Raw genomic sequence first — 22,654 nt, 5'->3', positions numbered from 1 at the left:
TGAATGGTTTTCCAACCAGTTGTGCACCCACCTTATAGTAGCTCCATCTAGGTTGTATTTCACTAGTTTGTTTATGAGAAACTCATGCGAGACAGTATCAAAAGACTTATTAAAGTCAAGATATACCACATCTACTGCTTCTCTCCCATCCACAAAGCTTGTCAAAGAAAGCAATGAGGTTGGTTTGACAGGATTTGTTCTTTACAAATTCATGGTGATTTTTACTTATCACCTTATTATCTTCTAGGTCAGGGGTTCTCAAACTTCATTGCACCGTGACCCCCTTCTGACAACAAAAACTACTACATGACCACAGGAGATTGAAGCCTGAGTCCACCTGAGCCCCTCTGCCCCAGGTCAGGGGGCCAATGCACAAGCCCCACTGCCCCGACCAGGGGGCCAAATTCGAAGCCCAAAGGCTTCGGCCCAATGCAGTGGGCCTGTAACCTGAGCCCTGCCACCAGGCAGTGGAGCTTGGGCTTCAGCCCCAGACCCCAGCAATTCTATGCCAGCCCTGGTGACCCCATTAAAATGTGGTAGTGACCCACAGCTTGAGAACCCCTGTTCTAAGTTGTTTGCAAATTGATTGCTTTATTATTTGCTCCACTATCTTTCCGGTACTGAAGTAAAGCTGAGTAGTCTGTAATTCCCCGGGTTGCCCTTATTTCCCTTTTTACAGATTGGTGCTACGTTGCCCTTTTCTAGTCCTCTGGAATCTCACCCATCTGCCATGACTTTTCAAAGATAATTGCTAATGGTTCAGATATCTCCTCAGTCAGTTCCCTGAATATTCTAGGATGGATTTCATTAGGCCCTGGTGACTTGAAGACATATAACTCGTCTAAGTAATTTTTAACTTTGTCCTTTCCCTGTTTTAACCTCTGATCCTACCTCATTTTCACCGGCATTCATTAAGCTAGACAACCAATTGCTACTAAATTTCTTTGGTGAAAACTGAAACAAAAATGTAATTTAGCACTTCTGCCATTTCCACATTTTGGGTTATTGTTTTTCTCCCCTCATTTAGTAACGGGCCATCTCTGTCTTTGGTCTTCCTTTTGCTTCTAATGTACTTGCAGAATGTTTTCTTGTTACCCTTTATGTCTCTAGCTAGTTTAATTTCATTTTGTGCTCTGGCCTTTCTAATTTTGTCCCTACATACATGTGTTATTTGTTTATATTCATCCTTTGTAATTTGACCCAGTTTCCACTTTTTGTAAGGCTTTCTTTTTTGTTTTGAGTTTCAGATCATTGAAGATCTCCTGGTGTTCAAGCTTATTAATGATAAGGAAGGTTCAGACAGGAAATGAGGAGTAAATTTTTAACAGTGAGAGTAACTAACCACTGGAACAACTGTTCACGGGTTGTGGTGGATTCTCCATCTCTGGATGTCTTAAAATCAAAATGGAATGTTTTTCCAAAAGCTATGCTTCAGGAATTATTTTGGGGAAGGTCTATGGCCCGTGTTATACAGGAGGTCAGACCACATGATTATAATAGTCCCTTCTGGCCTTGGAATCTATTATCTTTTATATTCCTCAACTGGATAAGAATTGTGATAACATTATTGTGTGCAGGTAGAGGTAAGTTTTTTTGTTTGTTTGTTTTTTATACTATTTCAGCACGTTCCTGCACGACATCTCAGCAAACTAGTGAGTAGCTGAGGGTTCTATGGAGAATGGCTTTAAATAATTTATCTTCATAGGATAAGCAATGTACTTTGGCCATGAAGCCTGGAATAGTTTAATCAAACCAGATATAATTGAAAGGCCTTGCTTGTGTGTTTGTTTATGACCTCTGTTTCAATACATGGCTACAACGTAATTTGTTTAATATTAATGGGCACATAGTCTTATCAGAGAGGCCAAAGACTAGGGATGGAGATTAGAACTACATTTTCACCCGTAGAGGTGGTGTATTCAGGTCAGGCCTGAGGTTTATTGGTGGGATTACATGGGGAAACTTGTTCTGCTATTGCCTGTGCTCTGGAGAGGGAGAAAATGCCAGTTTCTAAAGTTACCAGTTAGAGAGTGGTGAACTAGCTTAGGTACAGTAAGTGTAAAATCTTTGTACATCTTTGGAACTACACTGAGTCTGATCTTTACTGCAGTCAGGGTAAGTTTTTAGTTAATTTTTCCTCTGTCCCTCATTTGTTGTTATACTTTTGGCCATCCCTTTATACTGAGTGTGTACAGCATTTCAAAGAAGCCAAAGTCTTGTGTGCTCTGGGAACTTCCTAGGTGCACTGTTCACTCTGGATGTTCTAGTTAGCAGACAAAATTCCATAGTGCAACTATCACACCCATCACCTCTAACATGATTGGCTTCTGCTGGGAAGAGGGCTGAGCACCTTCCACTGAAAAGTTTTGTGGATGAATTGGAGCTATGAGAATTGAATCACACAAATTAGAATTAGAAAAGGGTTATTAAATTGTCTAGTCCATCCCCCTTCAGGACAGTCCCATCTGTATCTTCCCTCCCCCTCATGAAAAGTGGTATGTATGAAAGGAGAGCTATCCATAAAATGTAGGGCTAGAGGGGACCTCAAGATGTCCTGTGCAGAGGAAGGACCAAATAAACCTAGACCATCCCTGACAAGTGTTTGTCTAACCTTTCTCTTACACCTCCGATGATGGCGATTCCACATCCTTCCTTGGAAGCCTATTCCAGTGGCTCAACTGTCCGCATAGATTTTAGGAAAGACTTTCTAACTAACCTAAATGTCCCTTGCTGCAGATTAAGCCCATTACTTTTTGTCCCATCTTCAGCAGACATGGAGAACAACTGATTATCCTCTTTATAACAGCTCTTCATGTATTTGAAGACTATCATGTCCCTTCATCCCCAGTCTTTTATCAAGACAGAACATGCCCAGTTTTCTTTTTGTTTTTAAAATTTTCCTCAGAGGTCAGGTTTTCTAAACCTTTTATCATTTTTGTTGCTCTCCTTGGACTCTCTCCAGCTTGTCCACATCTTTCCTACAGTGTGGCACCCAGAATTGGACACAGTACTCCAGCTGAGGCCTCACCAGTTCCAAGTAAGGTGGGACAACTACTTCCTGTGTCTTACATACAACAATCCTGTTAACACACCCGGGAATATTAGTGTTTTTTTGCAATTTCATCACATGTTGACTCATTCAATTTGCCATCCACGATAACCCCTGGATCCTTTTCAGCAGTACTGCCACCAGTTTTGTGATGGTAGTACAGCTGAAAAAGATCTGGGGGTTACAGTGGATCACAAATTTGAATATGAGCCAACAATGTGGAGATAACCAATTACACACAAGTGACTCATGGGGAAGTTTGGCACAGGACCTGCACCTCATAAAAGAACTCCTGAGGCAGTAAGGAGGCAAGGAGATACCTGTTGGTTCCCAAACTTCCCATGAATGCTGCAGTTGCCAGGGTGAAGAAGGAACCCTGTGTACAGCAAAGGCAGAGTGCCAGTGGGGAGGGCATTGAGGGAAGTGTTGTCTTAAGTTCAGATGACTTGGATTAACATTCCATTGCTTGGATGCTTATGTAAACCAGAACCCTCAAGAGGTTCAGAGTTTATCCCTCTCTGCAGTTTATCTGGACCCATTTCTGAGCACCAAATTTCCTTTGTACAACTAACTTTTTTTTTTTAAAGGATTTAAAATGAAGGAACACGGTAAAACTGCTCCAGATGTGAGCCATGGAAAGGTTGGATGTTGGAGATAGAACAGAGATCCAAAACATGGCGCCACGGAAGCGGCTTCCCTATTTTAGATATTTTTCCTTTCTGAAATACCTATGGTAAGTGACTTTTAAGCAGCTGGAGTCCAATGGCTTGAGGTTCTAAAGCACACCTCAATTTGTTTTAACTTGTTCTTTGGGATGTCTATGGAGATTAGTCTGTGTACAAATGTGTGTGTTTTAATAAAGAGGATCTTGCCATCTTAACTGATTGGCAGGTGTACTCTATGACTATGGATGGGGGCAGGGGGAGTGAAGAGGCCTGCAGTAACTGTCCTTGTCTATTACTTCTACATCTTTTTGTATCAGAGGATCATAAAATTGAAATCTGTCTCTCTGCTCACTTCATATGAGAGTGGTGCTCAATGAGGTAAACTGTAGAAAGCATTTGATTTTTTTTTAACAAACTGAAGGATTCATCAGTGAAATCATTGATATTCCCTTCAGTAGAAGAATCCATTTGTGTTGGCAATCTTTGTGGATAGGTTAAAAATGAGAAGATTTGGGGAGAGGAGGGGCGCGAGAGGGTGTTTTTTTTCCTTTACAATTTCTAAGAGAAATTAATTTGTCAACTTGCTTTGAAGCCCATTGACACCATGTTTTTGATTTATTAAGGGAAATCTGTTAACAGCCACTAAATAAATTAATATTTTTCAGGCCATTATAACTGGTAGCTGCATAATGCAGTGTCATTAATATTCTCCCAGCTTTTGAGCATTATAGACTTAACGTGTGGGTTGATCCATCATTTGGCTTTCAACAGGGTTGAAATTCACCCCTGTGCAAAGGATCAGCCCTAAGCCTAGGAGTCACTTAAGGACTCAATCTAGTGAGATTTTAAGTAGTTTGTGGTAGGCATTGTACTTACTCGCTCTGCACAGGTGGCAAATTTCACTCTGGAAAGTAAGCAGACACAGACCCAGGAAACTGTATTCTTGGTTTAGTTCACTGACAAGTATGTTATAGTAGGTTTCAGAGTAACAGCCGTGTTACTGTATTGTCTGTATTTGCAAAAAGAAAAGGAGTACTTGTGGCACCTTAGAGACTAACCAATTTACTTGAGCTTAAGCTTTCGTGAGCTACAGCTCACTTCATCGGATGCATCCGATGAAGTGAGCTGTAGCTCACGAAAGCTTATGCTCAAATAAATTGGTTAGTCTCTAAGGTGCCACAAGTACTCCTTTTCTTTATGTTATAGTATTTTATTGACCCCCTGCCTCATTCAGTACACAGGTTGACTTTTTTTCCAGAGTGAATCCTTGTTGGATGCATTGGAGAAAGAAGTAGGGGTGGGGATTCAAGAGGGGTTTGAAAGAGGACATAGTGTCAGGGAGGCTATTCCAGGTGTAAAGAGCAGCACAGGGAGGCTTTGCAACCCAAAGACCCAAGAAGGAACGTGAGGCCCTTCTTCCATATTCCACGTCAATACAGAAAATTAAGATCAAAGGGGCTCTTTACCCTTAAACTCAAAGGGAGGTTTCTCTGATGCATTTGAAGACAGCAATTTACTTTGCTTTTCAATTAAATTTAATTAGCTATTGTTGAAACTTAAGCATTCTGTCTGACTATAAGCAAGCAAATGAGTCTAAACCTCTTCTTGCCTTGTCTCATGACTACTGGTGTGGCTTTGGTTTAGCAAACTGAAGAGCCTACACACATCAAATTGCCACTTGTTTTCAAGCCAGACTCAAGTGTAGTTAGATAAAAGAAACACCAAGAGGAACTAATTCCTTAGGTGACTGCAGACAAATCCAGGCAGGCCTCTGATTCAAGCTGTGGAGTGTCTGCTTCTCCACCCCAATCAGAAATTTCAGGTTTCTGTAACCAGTGCATGGTTCACCGTTGATAGAGGTGTATTTTGCGGCACTTCATATAATGTGGTAATAAACAAAGAAGTACTTCATTAGATCCCACAAGTGGTTGCTATAGGTGTTTTGCTTTCAGGATTTTTGCACTAGACAGCAGAAACAAACAAATGGTTGTGCTGTCTCTTTACAGGCACTAACTTGAAAAAACAGACCGCATGAAAGCAATTACCTGTGGCTTCATTCACTAGTAGAGGAAAAGTGTCTGATATTTAGGAATTAAAAATATATTGCCTGGTTCTCACCACGCTGCTTTTGCTTTTTTTTTTTCAGCTTCCTTGGCTACAACGTGACAAAATTGGGTTGACCCATAAATATTCATGTGCAGAGCAAATAAGTTTGGTTAGTTGCAGTTTTCCCAAGGATTCCTGCAGAATGGAAAAGGGAGCCAACTGAGAGGGAGATTCTTGGGTTTTCCTTTTACCTTTCGGAGGGCCCCCAAACTCTTAGCCTAAGAGGAAAACCTGTAGGCAAGACTGACTGTCTTCATGGCCTGATGTATGTTGTCTGTTTGACTTGTGACACCCAGTAATACTGTATGCCATGAGCAGAGCTGAGTAAATAATCCACAACAAATGCAGCTAGCTGGAAAATTTCTTCCATGATGCCTTCTAAGCAAAAATGAAACTCAAATTTTGTGAGTACCTCAATCCATTTTGTTACCAGCTGTAGCGAAAAAATAATTCTGCAATTTTTGTTTCACTTTGTGTTTCTAGAAAAACTGGATAGAAGACAGTCATGGCAAATTTATTCCTAACTTGGAATTATCCAGCAGTAATTACTTTGAATTTTTTTTAATTAAAGGCCTTAATTAAAGGAAATTTGAGATGTGGCGTTTTGTTGTGACTGGGAAAACAAATCACATGATGCTGTTTTCCGTTCACTAATTGAATTCTTCCAGGGAAGTATCTGATGTAAATGCTTATGGAAAGCAAACTTAAAATTCACTTTCAGCACGTATTCAAGTGTATAAGCTTAAATTCACTTTCCACAAATGTTAATACCCGATTGTACTGACTTAAATGGAAAGTAAATACAAAAGGGCCACAAATACCAGTCAAGCGAATTCAGACAAATATTGATGTACATCTATTTTTGAACTACTTAGCCAGTTCTCATCACAATTGTGGGACGCTGTAAATGGGAATAGGGAAGGACTAAATTTTCTCCTTTGCTCTGTTGGCTGTTGCCAATACTCAGTCTGTCTTCCAAAGTCTTTAAACCATGATCTGAGGACTTCAGTAACTCAACCAGAGATAAGAGATCTATTACAGGAGTGAGTGGGTAAGCTTCTGTGGTCTGCAATGTGCAGGAGGTCAGACTAGATCAGGGGTGGCCAACCTGAGCCTGAGAAGGAGCCAGAATTTACCAATGTACATTGCCAAAGAACCAGAGTAATAGATCAGCAGTCCCCCATTAGCTCCCCCACCCCGCTCCCAGTGCCTCCCACCCACCGTCAGCCCCACCCACCAGCGCCTTCCCCTCCCTCCCCACACCTCCCGATCAGCTGTTTTGTGGTGTAGAGGAGGCTTGCGGGGGAGGGAGAGGACTGAGGGCACTGCAGGCTGAGGGCAGAGGGTGGAAAGGGGTGAAGTGAGGGCAGGGCCTGGGGCAGAGCCAGGGGTTGAGCAGTGAGCACCCCCAGCACACTGGACAGTTGGCGCCTGTAGCGCCAGCCCCGGAGTCGGTGCCTATACAAGGAGCCGCATATTAACTTCTGAAGAGCCGCATGTGGCTCCGGAGCCACGGGTTGGCCACCCCTGGACTAGATAATCATGATGGTCCCTTCTGACCTTAAAGTTTGAGTCAAAGTACTATGCAGAGAGAGTTGTGGGGTTTTTTTGTTTTGTTTTGTTTTGTTTGGCTGTGCAGCAATTGAACTGCCAAGGAATATTTTTTTTGAATCCCTGAATTTCTCTCCAAATGTTTATATGATCTAGTAAGAGTAGGATGAACACTCATTCATCTTAAAACTATACACCTACCAAGGACTGGAGGGATTGATGAGCCACTCCAGTTGGTTTGAACTGTCCATATGCCTGGGGAAGAACTTTTAAAAGCATTCCAGTTTTCACATGCTTCAGTTGGCCCGTAAGACACATGAACCCCCATTGTTTTTAATGCTAACTTTGGGTAGAAGAAAATCCAAATGTACTGTATGCTACCTGAGCTGAGTGTAACCTTTGAAGTCATTATATAGCCCATGAAAAATCATAGAATCGTAGGCCTGGAAGGGACCTTGAGAAGTCATCTTATCCAGTCCCCTGCATTCATGGCAGGACTAAATATTATCTAGACTGGTGATTCTCAGCTACGGCCCACTTGCAGCCCAATCAACACACAGCGGCGGCCCTGTGACATCCAGGTAGTATATATATTGTGTGCGGATGCAGCCCACATAACACACAGAGAGCTGCATTTGCGGGCCACAATGGTAAAAAGGTTGGGAATCACTGACGTAGACTATCCCTGACAGGTGTTTGTTTAACCTGCTCTTAAAATCTCCAATGATGGAGATTCCACAACTTTCCTAGGCAATTTATTCCAGTGCTTAACTACCCCGACAGTTAGGAAGTTTTTCCTAATGTCCAACCTAAACAGCCCTTGCTGTAATTTAAGCCCATGGCTTCTTGGCCTATCCTCAAAGGCTAAGGAGAATAATTTTTCTCCCTCCTTCTTGTAACAACCATTTATGAACTTGAAAACTGTTATCATGTCTCCCCTCAGTCTTCTCTTCTCCAGACTAAACAAATCCAGTTTTTTCAATCTTCCCTCATAGGTCATGTTTTCTAGACCTTTAATCATTTTTGCTACTCTTCTCTGGACTTTCTCCAATTTGCCCACATCTTTCCTGAAATGTGGTGCCCAGAACTGGACACAATACTCCAGTTGAGGCCTAATCAGCACGGAGTAGAGCAAAAGAATTACTTCTCGTGTCTTGCTTACAACACTCCTGCTAATACTTCCCAGAATGATTTTTTTATGGGTGGGGTTTTTTTTTTTTTGGCAATAGTATGACACTGACTCATATCTAGCGTGTGGTCCACTATGTCTCCCAGATTCCTTTCCGCAGTACTCCTTCCTAGGCAGTCATTTCCCACTGTGTATGTGTGCAACTGATTGTTCATTCCTAAGTGGAGTTATTTGTATTTGTCCATACTGAATTTCATCCTATTTACTTCAGACCATTTCTTCAGTTTGTCCAGATCATTTTGAATTATAATCCTATCCTCCAAAGCACTTGCAACCCCTCCCAGCTTGGTATCATCCGCAAATTTTCTAAGTGTACTCTCTATGCCATTATCTAAATCATTGATGAAGATATTGAACAGAACTGATCCCTGCGGGACCCCACTCAATATGTCTTTCCAGTTTGATTGTGAACCATGATAACTACGCTCTAGGAACAGTTTTCCAACCAGTTATGCACCCACCTTATAATATCCCCATCTGTCTCCTGCAGAAGGGGGATAAAATGAAGGGGATATTCTGGAAAAGCCGAAAACAGATCTCAATGAAGATTTTTATGTCCCTGCAATGGATTATGGGCTACAAGTTGAAACTCTCCTGTGTGCTCAGTAATTGCTTTCTAATCTCTAGTTCTGGTGATGTCACAATATGATTCCTATCATAGTTTCTATTTTCAGTGTCACTATTTTTATCACTTATACAGATTGCTTTTGTGCATAGGGCACACTTAGCAATCAACTCCACCTACTCTTTCCTTCAGATATACAACTCAAAGATCAATGACCAGATGGCTTCAAGATTAATTCCAGGCCTCACTTCTTATGAACTTTCTTCCTGGCTTTCACAAATCCCCTCATCTCTATGATATGAACCGAATTCTACCCTCTAATAGTTATGCTTCCCGTTGACCTCAGTTATAATACCTAGGTCTTATATAGTGCGTTTCATCAGTAGATCTCAAAATGCTTCACAAAGGAAGTGTCCGTATAATAACAAATGGCTCACAAAGAAAATCAGTATAATTAGCCCCATTTTACTGATGGAGAAACATGCACCAAGAGGGGAAATGATTTGCCCTAGATCACCCAGCAGGCCCGTGGCAAAGCTGGGAATAGAACCCAGCCTGCTGAATCCCAGTCCAATGCTCTGTTATCTAGGCAAGACTGCCTCCCAGTAGCAAGTATGTATTTGAAGGTAGAAATTGGTCCAGAGTTTAGGCAGGGACTGTCTTTTTGTGTTTGTACAGCTCTTAGCAAATGAGGTTCTTGTCCATGACTGGGGTGTGTAGGTGCTATGGTAATACAAATAACTGATGGAATAAAGTTTAAAATTTTAAAATTGGAATAAAAGCGCATATTTTACAGGTATCTCTTGACATCCTATTAAATTTGGTTTTAGTCCTTATCACCTCTGATTAAATCCATACTAAGCTCATATTTAGCTTACTATGTACCACCACACCCCAAATCTTTTTCAGGGTCACTGCTTCCCAGGATAGAGTCCTCCATCCTATAAGTATTCTTTGTTCCAAGATGTATATACACTTACACTGAGCTGTATTAAAACATAATACAGCACCTAGCTTGCCAAGTGATCCAGATGGCTCTATCAGTCATCTGTCCTCTTCCTTATTTACCACTCCCACAATGTTTGTGTTATCTGCAGACTTTATCAGTGGTGATTCTGTTTTCTTTCAAGTCATTGATTTTTAAAAGGAGCAAACTAGAGTAGGGCAAAGGACCAGTCCCTGCAGGACTCCACTATAAGCACATCTGCTCCATGATGATTTCCCATTTACAGTTGCATTTTGAGACCTATCAGTTAGCCAACTTCTAATCCATTTATTGTGTACTATGTTAATTTTATATAATTTTGTTTAATCAAAATGTCATCAGGCATTTGCCTTGTTATCAAACAGAAGTCTGTCTATCACATCAACACTATTACCTTTATCAACCAAACTTGTAATCTCATTAAGAAAATAAAGTTAGTTTGACTGTATCTGTTTTCCATAAACCCATGATGATTGGCATTAATTATATTAATGCTCTGTTGAGTCCCATGTCAGTCTGTAATGGAGCCCAGGCAAGATAATGGAATGACTGGTAAGTGTAAATTACTGGGTCACCCCATTTACCCTTTTAAATATTGGCACAACATTACCTTTCTTCCAGTTTCCTGAAATGAAACTAGTGTTCCAAGAGTTATTGAAATGAGCATTGTCTGTCACTCCACAGCCAGTTCTCTTAAAACTCTTGGATACAAGCTCTCTGGGTCTGCTGACTTACAAAAGGCTTACTTTAGTAGCTGCTGGTTAACGTCCTCCTGCGATACTAGTGGAATAGAAAGTGTTATGTTTTGACTACATCTGGGGTATTTTCCCAAATAGAGAATAGAAATATTTATTGAAAACTTGATGCCTCATCTGCACTATTGATAATTTTACCATTTCTATCTTGTGATGGACCAATAGCATTGTTATGATTCTTTTTGTTCTGAATATACTTTAAAAAACCTCTTCTTTGTTCTTAACTCTGCTGTCCCTAGATTTCTCTTTCCCTTTGCTTCCCTTATACATTTTCTACAATTCCTAGCTTCTGATTTAATATTCATTACTATCAACTTTCTGTTTCTTCCACTTGTTCTATATGATTTTATTAATCAATTATAGCTGCCTTCAATTCCTTTCTAAACCAGGTCAGTTTTTTAACCAATAGGACCTTCTTCCTTGACTGTGGGATGGTGGTGGCTTTTTGGGCTTCTAGTAAAGTGTTCTTAAACAATACCCAATTACTTACATTCTTCTGATTAAATTCTTCCTTCCACTGATTTGACTCATAATTGTTTTCAGCTTTGTGAAATTAGTCCTTTTAAAAGAGGTGTGTGTGTGTGTGTGTATTTGTGTACACAAACAAATTGTTTCTCTCTTCTTCGTGTTATGAGACTACAGATTAAGGGTTTTAAGAATAAGATTTTATTCACACAAAATGCCCTTTCACTTCCTTGGGATTCTAGCCTAAGTGTGGATTTGAGAGTTGGGCCTTAATTTGGTGGTGTTTATAATATGGTATCAACAGGAGTCTGAGGGCATGACTGATAAATCAAGTACTTTCCCAATATGTACAGTACCACTGAGTACAATACCTAAGGAAACGCAACTACTTGTTGACAGTCTGTGCACTGCATAGCACAGAAAGCACAAAGGGTAATGAAAGATTATTGTAGCATGAGTTGGCTTTGGGTAATCTCCAGATGTTTAGACCATAGAATAAAACATTCTTTTATAAAAATGACCTTATAATACACTATGTTTAATCTACTGATGCCACAAATCATGTTTGATTTGATATACACAGTTGCATTAGGCCTGGTCAAAATTTTCCATCACAACACTTTTTTGATAAAGTGGAGTTTCAACACCAAAGTTTTTCACCAAAAAGTCTTTCTTCAGGATATTGACTTTACAGGTTTTTGGTGTGTTGAAAAGTTTTTGGTTTTCAAATGAGATCTGAAAAGTTTAAATTCAGACGTACTGACGCAGTGTCTCTTGGGAGTTGTAGTTCATGTGCCCCATGTCTCGCTTACATTTTGGGTTCCCCAGTTGGACTACATCTTCCTTGTTGCATTATGGCCAAGGACATCTCTGATGCATGCGGTGGCTCAGCCAGAGGGGGAACTATTATGCACCCTGGAGATGTAGTATGGCCAGGGAGCCTGGTCTACAGAGGAAAATGGCAACATGGGGTACCCAAATTACAACTTCCATGAGCCAGCACCATAGCATTTCCAAATGATCATTTTCAGTTTTCAGCCAACTCCTGGGTTTGGGGCCAAAAAGTTTTGGTTATAGATTATTTGCCAACAGTCAAAATTGTCCATGGAAAATTTCAACAGATTAAATTTTCAGCAGAAAAAAACCTTCCCTTTTCTGACCAGCTGTAGCATGAAGTCTTGTGACATAAAAACACTTGTTTTTCTAAAAGACAAACATCAAATCAGTTCATGTTAGATATGTAAGTAAACCTGGCTAGAAAATGCAAAATCATTCAATAGTAATTATGGAATGTATTTACAAAAAAATAAAACAAATATCAGAAACTTAAAATTTAGGAAGAAAGGATAACAGCATTAACTTCAGAGGATGTGTGGAAAGCACTGTGACATTAATGCCCTCAGATCAAATTGTACATTATTCAGATTTCTTTAAAAAAAATTACTGCAATACAGCCTACTCCGTATGGATGTGTCTAGATCCATTAAGGTCAATGGAGTTACATGAAGATGCACTTGGCCCATGTGTTTACATACACATTTTCATTTTATGACACTTAATTTCTTTGATAACTTGGTATTTAGGTAGGATAGATTAGTAGATTTCCTTTTTCCATCTGGGAGGGCTACGTAGGCATTTGTCCCTGTTACCTCCTCTAGTAAAATAATGGCATGTACTATACTCCCTGCACACCTCAGACAATTGCTTAAATCACTTTTGTCTTACCTCATGACGGTGATTAAGCTGACCTGTTCCAGCCTTCACTCGCTAGAAAATACTTCTGAAGAAAAAAAGTCTTCTTGATACACTAGCTAAACTGTGATGCCTTGCTTGGGGTACTCAGAATTGTGAGCCCCTGTTTCGCTCCTCTCAGCCTCAGCGTGGCTGGTGCTAAGCTATACATTAGCTTGATGACCCACCGCTTGTCTGCCTTGCTTGCCAACTTTTCAGGACTCTGTCAGCCCAAACCTTGCCTTGCAGGTAACAATCAGTGAACCCCAGTTCCTGGGTTCCCCAGAGATACCTCTCTGTAGTGTCCAGTCCCTCTCACGGGATGCTCACAGACCCGAAGAAGTTTGCTGCCTCTAAAGAGAGAGAGCGCACACAATCTGTTTCGCTAGCTGAGGACTCACTCTCCAGTTTAATACACAGCTCCCAGATGGCTTTGTAATGAAACAAGAATAAGTTTATTAACAAAGAATAGAGATTTAAGTGATACTAAGCAAGAGTAAAGGAGACAGGTATGATTAGAAGCAAAACAAAATATGCTTTCTAGTGACTAAAATTTAATTTCAGCAAGTTACTCTTTTGTTTGTTTTGTTTAAGTAGGTTTCTCATTGATATTGTCTCAAGAAACTCTCCAGGTAAAGAGGATTCAGCTTTCAAAGGGTGCTGTATCCTATCATCCCCTCAGTAATGAATAACTAAAATGTTCTGCCCCCCTTCCCCGCTTAAATTACCCAAAAGGTGTCTCTGTTTCAAGAGCCAGGAAAGTTTCCTGGGGTGTAGATTCTGTCCCCCAGTGTGATTAAGTGGTTTTCTCCCCCACTCATTTAACTCGATGGCTTTGTTCACCTTATGTGTTAATGTATTTGCTTTATCCTCTGGCTTACAATGTTTGACCCAGACAGGTGAATCCACAGTCCTTTGTCAAGCCAAATTTGTTTATTAAGTCTGCCCCCAAAACATATTTTATGATCATATTTTCAGCACATATGCCTAACTCTCTACAGATCATGCATGTATACATCACACAATATTCATGATCAGCATGTTGCCACTTTACATATGATACCTGACATGACACCTTTGAGTTATATATTATGACAACAGCCTGGCAATGAATGTGAGTTACAATTGGGGGAGTGGGGTGGACCTTCTGCCAGTTGTCATTGGTGGGCTCTTAGAGTCACACAACAATCCCATTTCAACTTCCAGCACAACTTTATTCAATTCCAGCATTATTCTCAGATTTAGAAACGCACACACATTGATTGGCAATACTTAAAATGTGCTAAAAGCCATCCAAGAAGCCTGAAAAGTGGCATCAGACTGTGTGATCATATGCTAATCCACTAATCTTTTTGAACATACTTTTATTTGGGCAATCTTCAGTTATTAAGTTTGACACATATTACAAAACTGATTATTACTGTGCAGTCAGCTAATCCTCAACTTGAGGAAGGATTGGTTTTTCCACTTTATTAAACCCTGTCTACATAAGAACTAAAGCTCTTTGTTTCTAAGAAATGTATGATGTACTGTGTTTCAGTGTTGAAACAGATCTGATATTAAAAGACAGATAGATGTACAAAACCAAATACTGCATACTCTGGGCCCAAGCATGAAAAACAACCAGTGATTTCAGCAGAAGCAGGATCAACCTTTCTGTTTTAACATTCATATGGTTTGGTTAAAAATGGTTGATTCATAAAAAGAATGAAATACAAACAATTATATTAACATGTTAGAATCAGACCTGAAATCTCAGGGTAAGAAGTTCTGATTTAAGAATGGCAGAGAAGCTTTATTTTGATACACATATGCCTAAAAAATTGAGCTACACAACAATATAGGAGCAACTGAGGCCTCGTCTAGCTTTTCTTTCATTTAATTAACAACTTAATAGGCTGTGGGTTTAGAGCTTGTGAAAGGTGCTTGATTTGAAAGCACCAAGAATGAAGAACTTCCTTCATCGAGGTATTGCATAAGCAGGACCAGTCCAAGAGTCTCATTGAATGACCATCTTTAGAAATAAGAGACTAGCTTAATCATACCAATTCAGCTGTTGGTCTGTTTGCCAATAGAGGTGCCAATTTATGTCTAGGGTGACAGTTGTTCTTGTGACCTGGATACTTGCCCACTGGGAACCAGATTGAAATAATGTACGACGAACTCACTTCATGTAGACCACCCAACAGCAATGCAAACATAATATTAGTCACTCAGGCCCAGATCCTCAAAGGTACTTAAGCCCTAACTCCCATTCATGTCAATTGAAGTTAGATACCTAAATATCTTTGAGGCCCTGATTCAGTAAAGCATTTATTTATGTGCTTAAGTCCCACTGGAGACTTAAGCATGTGCTTAAAGTTGAGGACATTCTTAAGTGCTTACTGAACAGGGGATTGACTCCTGATCTGGAGTGGATCTGTAACGGTGGCTGAGGAGTTATCCATCAGTTCTGCGGGAGCCTTGTTTCAGAGGCACTGCAGTGCTCCATGAAAGCATGTTTATTCCCTGATGAAAACTGCATCCAGGGAAAATATACTTCTGCCACTCTGAAAGGCTGTTTTGTCTCACTAGGTTGGATGCAACTTGACAGCTGGCCCGAGAAGAGGAGAAGCACTTGGATTAAATGTACAAGGATTGGCAAAGAAGCAAGGAGTTTTGAGACACAAAGAGTCAGGAATAACCCAAATAAAACCCCTATCCTTAACACAAATAGAGAATCTGGGTTTTACTGTGTGTCTGACATGAAATGCCTGATGACCTGGAATCCCTGATTTTAGTCACAACAAAGTGTTGTCTGTAGAAATTATTAGCTTGTTCTGTTTTGTTGTAGTCTATTAGTGAAATGTATAACACCCTCTAGGCACAAATCGCTGTCCTCACTTTGATCATAAAACATTACAACTGAAACTTCAAAGGTGTTAGGCAAGTATCCAGCATTGGGTCCACCTTTTCATTAGGAACAATCTCTTTACGAACTTTCCCTACCCCTACTTGCCATGGCCCAGATTTGTAAAGGTAGTTAGGTGTTGCGGCACTCAGCATCACAACACCTAACTGATTGAAGAGCCTAAATCTCATTTTAAAAAGGGATTTAGGAGCCAAAATCCCACTGACAGTGAGCACAGCAATGCCTAAATACCTTTAAAAAAACCTTATGAGATAAGCTTTCCCCACCCTGCATTGCATCACTAATTAAAGTTGTTGGCTAAATACATCCCATACTGCTGCTTAGAGTGACCTAATTTGTGCTTGGCAGACTCAGTCAGGAAAGTCAGTCAGTGAAGAATAAGATACTGTGTGTGGCTGTAAACAACTCAATACAACAAATATAGCTAGGGAGTGAGAAATATTACATATAGGTATTATTTTTTATTCTGAAGGTGCACAATATGTAAAAACGATGCCTACCTGTTGTTAATCTTACAATAACTGCTTCCTGAGGAAAAACAAAAATCAGGTTTAGGTATATACATTCTTTCGGACTTACTGTGTGTGCAGTGGGATATCTGTGGGGGTGGAGGGAAACTAAATAACTTCCTATCTTTCAGCTACTGTACAGCATCACTTTACAATTTACCCTGAGCAAGGGGGAGTATGTTGTTGTTCTACCACAAAAGCAGTCTCCAAAATAGATTGGGACACAATCTCATTCTGCTTCCCGGTCCCCAGTTTACTCCAGGGAGCAAGTGAACTGTGTTGGAACTTTGCTTAGTACAGTATGTGTCATCCAGGGCTAATGACTAAGGCTATGATTTCATAGAATCATAGAATATCAGGGTTGGAAGGGACCTCAGGAGGTCATCTAGTCCAACCCCCTGCTCAAAGCTGGACCAATCCCCAATTTCTGCCCCAGATCCCTAAATGGCCCCCTCAAGCATTGAACTCACAACCCTGGGTTTAGCAGGCCAATGCTCAAACCACTGAGCTACTCCTCAGAGCTCGCAGAAGTCAAAGAAACTGTGACTTCCAGTGACCTCCGTGACTTCAGCCTGCGATCGTTGGGAGCTGCAGGGTCCCCTGCCATCCAGGGAGGCAGGGAGCTGCAGGGTATCCACACCACCTCTGGTGGCCCCCAGAGCTCCAGACCACTACGGGCAACTAGTCCCTGCGCACCTTCCCTGTTTCAGGTGGGTGTGGGAACCCACAGATCCTCATTTTGTCACCGGTATTTTTAATAAAAGTCACGGACAGGTCTCAGCTTCCATTAATTTTTTTTTTTTGCCCGTGACCTATCTGTGACTTTTATTAAAACTATCCATGACAAACTCTTAGCCTTACTAATGACAGTCTAATTCTGTGGAAATCAAGGCCCTGATCTCTGCACCCACACAGAACACCACTGAAGTCTAGCATGTGCAGATCCAATTACATGATTGCAACCGAAACTTCAACTATATGACTTGCACATTACACTATATGCATCTTTATCACCTCCAGATCGGATTTATTGCAATACACCATCCACAGGGCTATATCTGAAGATCATTGGAAACTTCAGTTAGAGCAGAATGTGGTAGCCAACTTTCCTAGTGCTGTTCACATGAAGCATATTACACCTGTGCTCTGTCTGCTAGCTTCCAGTTTGATCCTGGCACTGCTCAAGCTATTTTTAACCTGCAAAGCCTTTTATCATAAAACTTATGTTCTTTGTTAGATTCAGCTGCCAGGTTAGAACATAAGGGGTGGGGGGAGGTTCTGCCTAAATGGAAAGTAAATATCAGTTGGCAAACAAACCTTGAAATTGTCAACCTTCAAGGTATGCTGCAAAACTCTGCCTATGTGCTCAGGTTTTTTTGTGGAGGGTCTCAGTTTTTTTTAGGGTTGTAGGTGGGGCTGTCGATTAATCACAGTTAACTCATGTGATAAACTAAAAAAAAATTAATCGTGATTAAAAAAATTAATTGTGAGTCATCACAGTTTTAATTGCACTGTTAAACAATAGAATACCAACTGAAAATTGTTAAATATTTTGAATGTTTTTCTACATTTTCATATATATTGTATTATGTGTTGTAATTGAAACCAAATTGTATATTATTTTTTATTACAAATATTTGCACTGTAAAAATGATAAAAGAAATAGTATTTTTCAGTTTGCCTCCTACAAGTACTGTAGTGCAATCTCTTTGCAATTGCATGAAAGTGCAATTTACAAATGTGTAATTTTTTTTGGTTACATAACGCATTCAAAAAACAAAACAATGCAAAACTTTCACTTTGTTACTTTTGTTATTTGTTTAATGACTTGCTGGCTCATTATTGGGCTATAAAGGAAAATCACAATTATATATTTATCAGACCTGAGACCTAGAGTCCATATTCTTAGTGGATACATGAAATTCTAGGACCAAAATAATAATACTTTAAACTCTTAGTTCAGCTCTGTCCAGCCTTTCTGCCGGATACACAACAGAGCAACTCTTGTTTTGAGTTCATAGTTACACAGCTCAGGTAGAATTACAGTACTCAGGGTACAGGAGAGATAGATATACTCTTATTCTCCAGTCAAACAGGAGAGAATGAGATAACTTCTCCATTTCTGGATAGTTTAACTCAGATTCTCCAGTAGGCATAACTAATCAACTGCATGTACATAGCAATTCTACTTTTCTTTATAATTCTGCCAGGTATAGTAAGATGTAGAATGACAACGTTTGCCTTCCCAGCCAAATTACTTTCTGGTCATTCTTAATATTTCAGTAGATTTTTCCACCCTGATTGGGTTCCCAGAGGACTCTCAACTTTCCCCTTAATAGCTAGGGAATAATGCCACACTGTTTTTCTGCCCTTGACTGAATGCCAAGATGATGTCAGATGAAGGCTAAGTGTTTCTGAATGCCAAAAGTTCTCATTTTCTCTGCATACCTGATGGCTCACCTTCTAGTCACAGATAACTGTCATCTGCCTCTCAACGTGTGGGGACATGTAGGAGTTCTTCCCCTCCCAAACAGCAGCCTAATCAGTGTCCCATTAGCTTTGTCCACTTTTCAGTCTGTCTGGGAGGGATGGATGAAGCATATATTGTTACTTCTTTTTTGTTTCAACCTACTACAGAGTCAGAGATAGGGGGAGGAGGCGTGCTGAAGGGTATGGGAGAGAGTCCAGCACAACTCAACCTCTAATGCCCCTTCTGGGCAACACTGTCCAGTTGTGTATCACATTCAGAGCCCAGCAGCAGGCAGGGCAAATGGCTGGAGAATAGGTATTTGAGATCCTCCATGCTTACCAGCTCATGGATAGAAGAATGAAAACCCTCCATTAAGTGCTTTGAGAGATGGCCTGTTTTCAGTTAGTGCCTCACAAGTTGGCTAAATGAAACCTTCATAGCACTTCTTCAGACAACCACTCTGCCATCCCTCTCAGAGGTACCAGGCCTGCCTCTGGCAACTGCAGAGCGCTAAGGTTCTGTGTCGAAATCTGGAAAAGATGTTCTAAAATGTCAGATAGTTGGGGTAAAACTGAGGTATTCCCAGTGCTGAACAAACTGGAGAAAGCATGTGCCGGCCTTTTTTCATCTCCTCCACAGTATTTTCCATCACCCTGAAACAAATTCATCTGGGTTCATGTTGGTTCCACTTTAAATAAAACAAAGCTGTAGGTATTCCCATTCCTTTTATGCAGTTGAAATGCCAAGGGAATCAATGCTGAACTGTCACAATCTCACTCATGGCAAATACCAGGGAAGTCAATGGGACTATTAATGGAGTGCAAGGTATAACTCGATGACGGGCAGAATCTGGCCTTTTATTACCTGTTAATCAGTTTAGCAGCTTAGAAGGTATTTATTTACTGATGTTTTGGTCACAATTGGCAAGAAAAGCAATATGAACAAGTGATATTAGGCAAACATGGTACAAGGCAGTTGCAATCTCTGGAAAGGTTAGGATTTAATGGTGCTGGCTTGCACAATGAGCAAAACTATTTCCAGAAGCTTTCGCTCCATTGTTAGATGTGGTGGGTACTGCAGTGATAATTGGGCCTACAAATTTACCCTCACTGAGCTCAATGTATGAAATGTATGAAAGTTTATAAGATGTTGCAATAACCTGTAATAAATTTTGATTGGGGAAAAGGTATAAAAGGGAGACAGACTGGATTATTCTAAACAGAAAGGCCAATTGATAAAACTCAAGGATTGTACTAAGATCATGCTTGGTAAACAAGAAAAGTGTGGAACCAGAAATCAGTGAACCAGAACTGATGTGTCAAAACTGGGCCAAATTAGTGGACAAAATGAGGGAATGGGCTGTTCTGCCCACGATTTCTTTTGTGGGCCCTTTAAGAGACTTTGGGGAGAAAAACTTTCTATTACAGCAAGATTCATCTTCATTACTGCCACCCCTACAGTCTCCTGGGACCCCAGACCTTCATCATCCTTCATCATCCCAGACAGGGCCAGAGAGAGTGAGCCAGATGACATTGTCACCTCTACTGGTGCTCCAGCTGACTCCAAAAATGCCACCTGGGATAAAACAGGACTGGATTTTAACTGAATTTTACGTTCTAGACCATCTCAACTATCTTCTTCTTCTCCCCGCAAAAGGACAGTTGTTATAATCTTTGGTACTATCTAAGAGACTGTCCAACAAGGGGATTATTCCTTCTAAAAACTCTCTCCAGCTAAAGGGAACAAGGGATGGTTTAAATAAGGCTTTCATTTTAACTCCTCATTGCAAATGCTTTAATTGTGAGTTGCTGTAATGAAAGGATTTTTAATGGTGTGTTTGCCATTGTACTTAGCAGGCTGAGGTCTCTATATAGCAAACCCTGAACCTTGTTTCCGACTGTTTAGTGTTGGACGGTGACTGGGTTATGTTAACATCTTTGGCCCACATATTCCATCTAAATTCATACTACTGTACATACCTGTCTCCCTTCTAGGAAACTGTATACAGTTAGCCAATGTAACTGATTAGCTAACAGCAACCTACTCTACTTCCTACCCTTGGAAGCCCAGAAATTCTACGTTTTTATCTTACACCAATAGTAAGAAGCAGGTTGGACTCTCAGGGCCAGAGCTTTAGCTGGTGTAAATCAGTGTCAATGAAACTATGCTGATTTACACCAAAAAAGGCTCTGGCACACAGCTGCGTTATTTTAGGGCCATATCCTGAAAACAATTACGTATATGTATAAACATACTCCCATGAGTAGCCCCAAGTTAAACACAAGAATGTTACAGGATTGTGTACTCAGAGAATGTAGAAAATGTAATCTTCTACAAGACTCGTGGATTTATAGCTTTTAATGCGAGGAGTGACTTTTATAATCTGCTAGTCTGACGACCTCCATACACAGGCCATAGAATTTCACCCAGCAATTTGTTCAGAAAGCTCAATAATTAGAGATCAGGTTCACCCAAAAGTTATCTTGTATAACTGTTTCTTTGTACAATAAAACTGTATGTATTATTACCATGAGAAATTACAACAAGATCACAAAACACAGCCCCTATTTTGAATAAAATATCCTCCAGCCCATAAGTAACCCTCAAGGCACTGTAAACCTTTTAAAGGATGAAATAAAACTATTTTATTAAATGAGAATAATTATGGTGCATTGATCTACCCTTTCAATCAAATGGAACAGCCAGAAAAACAGTTTAAGAGTCCACCAATCACCTGATAGGGTTTTGAGGCTGACCAAAGGGGTCACCTGACAAAGGGGAATTAAAGTCTATAAAAGGTCCGGGTCTACCTCAGAGTAGGCTCTGTCTTTCTCACTCTCTGACCAGAAGAGGAAGAGAAACTGTGCTGAAGGAATGAGGTCCAGGAGCGAGGTCTCTCAAATCCCAAAGCAAGCTCAAGAGTATTGAGGAATCTGAGGCAGGGAATGGTATACAATTATTTCTTACATTTGCATATATTTTGAGTTGTCTAAAGAGTGATTGATTGTGCTTAGAAATCCTTTGTCGGGTCTGTCTATTTGCTTCAGCTATCATATGTCCCTGAAGGGATAAACCATAAATCAGAGTATTCACAAAGATGGAGCCCCCTGAAAAGGGTATGCTTAAGCTACTGGGCTGTCTGGGGGAGGGGTCAGCACCGGTCCTGAGGGCTTAGGGCAGGTGGGCCATGGAGTGCCAGTTAGGTTAAGGGGGTCCAGATGGAAAGTCTGCACCCAGGAAACGTTCCAGAAAGGCTGATGTCAGAGACCATGCTGGAGCCTACTCAGACCAAGGGGAGTATTTAAAAAAAGCACGCTGGCCCAAAGTGTGTGTCTAGGCACAGCAGCCTGGTGAGTGTCCAGCAGTGGGAGCCTGACTACAGCTGGGACAAATACCCATTTTATTCACACTAAATATCTGAATGTTGAGGAGACTGAAAATCCCACTTTTAAATTACAGTTGACCTTTGAGTCTATTACTTGTAGCATAATTTTTTACTTACATTGACCCTTTCATTTCAAAGGATCCTGCGGCACTTGAGTTTTGGGCCCCGTCCTGCAAACGCTCGATTATGGGAATAGTCCAATAGAAGTCAGTAGGCCCACTCACTAAATAAACTTTGGTATTTATTAAGTGTTTGCAAGATCTTGCCCTTTGGAACAAAAGCGTGTGTGCCTGATTTTGAAAAATGCAGATGTCTGTC

The 22,654-nt window shown here is 40.6% G+C and overlaps 1 long non-coding RNA gene across 1 annotated transcript; it reads left to right on the top strand.

The window, feature by feature from the left end:
* Positions 1 to 790: 790 nt before the first annotated feature.
* Positions 791 to 21,602, top strand: LOC119566135. The gene is made up of 3 exons (XR_005225205.2): positions 791 to 3,782; positions 5,861 to 6,224; positions 15,636 to 21,602. It is a non-coding gene; the product is annotated as an uncharacterized LOC119566135 (long non-coding RNA).
* Positions 21,603 to 22,654: the final 1,052 nt, after the last annotated feature.

This window comes from Chelonia mydas, chromosome 4 (assembly GCF_015237465.2).
Source record: "Chelonia mydas isolate rCheMyd1 chromosome 4, rCheMyd1.pri.v2, whole genome shotgun sequence".
In the NCBI taxonomy this organism is placed as follows: domain Eukaryota; kingdom Metazoa; phylum Chordata; order Testudines; family Cheloniidae; genus Chelonia; species Chelonia mydas.
Note: the sequence above shows the minus strand (reverse complement) of the source record. Positions and strands in the feature narration are given on the sequence as shown.